General features: G+C 41.2%; 1 pseudogene; it reads right to left on the minus strand.

Moving 5' to 3' along the window:
* Positions 1–2,744: 2,744 nt before the first annotated feature.
* Positions 2,745–3,794, minus strand: LOC102410941 (annotated as a pseudogene).
* Positions 3,795–4,473: the final 679 nt, after the last annotated feature.

Below are 4,473 nucleotides of genomic sequence, written 5' to 3' on the forward strand. Positions count from 1 at the left end.
AGCCTCTGTTGTGTGCAGGCCCTGAGTGAGGCACTGGGGATGCCAAGACATATAATGCAAGATGCCCCTTTTGTGGAGGTGACAGTGGGAAGACAGACAAAAACCTGAGTTTCAATGTAGTATGATTAGTGCTAAGACTGCTGAATGCTGCATATAGGAGAGGGTACTTAGTTTAACCTGGAAAGTTAATCCAGGAAAGTTTTCTTGCAGAAATGATGCCTGAGCTGAGTCTTGAAGATTGAAAAGAATTGTATAGGTAGGAAGGGAAATTCATACAAAAAGTACAGCCTGAAAAACATCATAGAGATGTGAAACAGCATGGGCACATAGGCAGGGAAACTCCCAGAATTCAGAATTCCTGGAAGGAAAATTTTCAGGTGTGGGTGGGAGATGAGGATGAAGAAGGAAGCAGATGTCAAACTAAGATGGAACTGGATGCTGTATAATAAAGCCCAACAATAAAGCCTGTATGCTATAGGAAGTGCTGAGTCCTTTATTCCTTGCTTTCTCTCACACCCACCCACATTCAATCCTTCAGCAAATCTTCTTGATCAGATATGCCAAATTTGACTACCATCACCATCCTAGTGCAAGCTACCAAGGATCACAGCAATAGGTCCATAGTTATAGTGGGAGTAAGTCTTCCATTTCGGCTCCTCTAAGTCTACCCTTTTCACAGAAGTGAGAGTGGTCCTTCTAAAATATAAATCAGATAATGACATTCCCCAGTAAGTGTTCAAACCTCCCATGGCTCCTTCACATCTAGAATAAAATCTACATTCTTACCAAGGCCTGGAAGGCAAGTCTTTACTTGAATTGGCCTGTGCTCTGCTCCCCACTTTGCCTTCAACCTCCTTACACACCGGGTTCCAACCTCATAGGCCACCTTGATGTGCTGGAACATGCAAACATCTCTCTGACTCAGGCTTTTGCACTTGTTAATCACTCTGCCTGGAGTACTTGTGCTTCCTCACTGTCCATCTGTCTCATGGCTGACCCTTTCCCCTCACTCCCTTCAGCTGATAATTGACCCTCCTGACTACCCTTTCTAAAATATCCCCACCTGCATCACTCTCTCTTTCCTGCTACATATGCCACTGTAGAGTTGTCTTCTTATTGCCTGTCTCACCCACAGTAATGTAAGCTTCAAGAAGGCAAAAATGGATCTGTTTTGTTTACTACTGTATTCCCAGTGCAGGAGCATGAATTGATGAATGAATTCAGAACCATTCAAAACTTGGGAGTGAAAGAGTCATTCGTGTGTTTTAGACAAGCCACGCTGGCTGCAACATGGAGAATGTAGGTAAGTGGGTATATTCAGGGTGGGGGAAGTGGGTAGACAGGAGTTAGAGAGACCAGTTTGGAAGTTCCTATGTTAGTCCAGGTGAACAGTATGAAGGACTGAAGTAAGGCAGTGGTATTTGGCATGAAGAAAGAGGAGATAGATTTGAGAAGTGTTTTGGAGATAAAAAATGGCCTAACATGATCAAATTACATCTGGGTCTCTCTTCAGATTCCTGGCTACAAAGGGGATGCTAAAGGATGCTGGAACTGGAAGTGGTCCAGAATGAGAGGGAGCAGGATGATGTTGCCTGAGTGCCTTCTGAGACCAGTGCTTTTCCATTTCAGCATTTCCCTGGATTAAAACTGCTAAAGCATTCATGTGTCCCTTGTGTAGCGCAGAAGCATTGTCTTGCTGTAGATCCCCATGACTACAATGAGTTGGATGTATTTTTGGCACCAGCTAGATGTTCAATAATAGTTTTAATGATGGTTTCTACAGCAATTGGGTTTACCCTGGAGGCTGCCCATCTCTCTAATGACTAGGGCCAAGCCAACTTATTTTATAAGATCTGGCAAAATTACAGTGTGAACTGGTAATGCTGTGGGCTGTTATACAAATTATACCAGGTCTGTCTCTGAGGAACTTATCCAAGCCTCTGGAGACTTCAAGAATACTAACTTCAAAGGAAGTACGTGCTATTATAAATACTACAAACCAGGTATCTAGCAAAACAAGAAGCAGACCCACAGTGCCTAACTTGTAGAAGTGTTTGATCTACTTGAAATTTCTGAAAATAAATTTGAGCTGTTGAAATTGACATTTTGTAGAGTGTCACAAATTTTTTTTTTCAACATGGTTTGGGAAAGTTCTTTTTAGCTTGGGAAAATTTATTATTTTAGCCAAGGAAAGAATTGTGTGGCCTCAAATCTATAAACTTTCTATCCAAAGGAGATTATGAAATTATTTTGGATGATTGAGACAGAGGTCGTTCCAAAGAAAAGGTTTATCACATGGGTGATTTAAAACACTACTAAAATTGCCTTTCTAAGCAATGACCTAGAAATCTGACAATGTGATAATGAATTCTCAAACAAATAAAACAAACAAACACAAAAATCACACTGGAACATTTCACAATTGGCAGGACAAAAACTGGCAACAGCTGACTTCTGGAAAAGTAAATTGGATCTTATAGCATTAAAATGAGTTTGCAGACTATAACATGAAGTCAACACTTCTGTGAGAATTTTGGAATGCTCAATTTCCCACAATCTCATCATTTTTCTGCCTGACAATTGTAATTATTCTTCACCAACTTGACAGTCAAACTTGCTTCCTGTAGTGATAATATACCTGCTACCATCCTGACCATATTGGAGAAATGGCTTTTTCTTTGATAGGTTTGTTCATTTTGAAACTAACTTTCTATGTTATTCTAACCACTCTCTTACATTATTCATTAACTAATTGCCATCCTTATCTCTTTTTTTGCTTTTTTAAAATATCTTTTTCTCCACGACTGAATATACAAAGATAATGGAAGTAAAATATTCTTCTGCTGTAAAGATGGGTGGAATAGATCAAAATCCACTTGTCGGATTTTCTTTAAATAGTCCTCCAGAGCAGCCGTCTGCGCAAAAGCAGGAAATGCTCTCACAGGAACACTTTCGTGGAAGGACCTAGCATGCTTTAGGTGCAAGTGTGCCTGGCTGGCAGTATCACACACCACATCTCTCACATTTTCATTTTGGCTCTTTTGTAGAAAATCCTCTTGTGAAACACCACACGGCATACAAATACCCATGGGAAGGAACAGCTTTCTTCTGCTACCATGACAGGGTGTTGCTCTCAAGCAAGTGACAATGCCTTGCGTTTTTCCAATGTGATTTGTGGCATGATCTGCATGAAGATCCCTTATACCCAATATTTCTAGTGTTAGATAAAGAAGAGAGCTCTGAGTGTTTTTAGCATAATTTCCTAGTTCCTGGATGTTATGATATACTTTGTCATCCAAATTCTTTTCTCTTTCATCAGTGATTTTCACAGGCCATCTTTTAGTCAGATTATGTTTTCTGACAGCCTTCCATAGTTCAGTGGCCACACGCTGATGTGGTGGACTGTCACGGTATAAATCATTCACAGGTTTTTTTCCCCCAAAACTGCATTTGCATCAGTCCAGTTGTTTTCTCAGAGACAGAGTCCTTAACTAGCCTGAGCCAATTACACATTGAAGGCTCTCAGTGCAAAAGCAGAGCTTCTGGATTCAGCAGAGGGAAACAGGGAGCATAAACAGCCTTCATAATCTTGTTTCCGCAGTGGCTCCAAGCAGTAGAGGCCAGTGTCTGAGGTGTCAGGTCTACTGGCCATGGCCACACTCCGCCTGGAGAGCTGCCCGACATGTGCCCACAGGCCCAGGGGGCGGCCAGCGGCAGGACAGGTTAGGGATGCCAAGCTGTAGTGGTCCCCACGTCAAGCCTAGCATAGAGACCACCAGAACACCCACCACCATCTGTATTTCTGACAGTAGTTTACAACTTTGGGAAAAAATAAGGAGATACAAGCTTGTCTCCCTGATTATAAAGAAAAGACTATTTCACTTATGTCACATATTAAAGCTAATTAACGACTGAGGCAAGTTACCACATGCTGCTTCAGAAAACATTGGACATTACTGTATGTTCCAAAACATTATTCCAAAACATCTAAGGTCATGAAGTAATCACGGTTTTAATGAACAAGACATTGTAAAGGAATCTAATTCTGTATAGTTTGAGAATATATGGATGGGACACTAAGACCAGGTCATAGGCTTTAAGAAAGAACAATACTAGTTAGAATAATTATAAAGTAAAAGTGCTTGATAGTTATAAAAGTTATTGATTTGAAATCCATTTACTTGATTATTTATTCAATAAGTTTTTACTTCTGAGAAGGTGACATTTGAGTAACACTTAAAGGAGGTGGTGGAGTGAACTTTGCAGAGATATAACCTGAGGAAACAGTTTTCTAAACAGGAGGAATTGCCAGTCAAAGCCCTTGAGGAAAGACCGCACCTGGAGTGTTGGAGGAGGGGCAAGGAAGAGCATTCCTGCTGTTGGTGGGAGCAGAGCAATGAGCTAGGGGCAGGGGGATGAGGCAAGGGGGTGGCAGGAGGCATATAGGCCAATGTGGGAATTCTGATTTAAGTT

Source organism: Bubalus bubalis, chromosome 2 (assembly GCF_019923935.1).
Source record: "Bubalus bubalis isolate 160015118507 breed Murrah chromosome 2, NDDB_SH_1, whole genome shotgun sequence".
Lineage (NCBI taxonomy): Eukaryota > Metazoa > Chordata > Mammalia > Artiodactyla > Bovidae > Bubalus > Bubalus bubalis.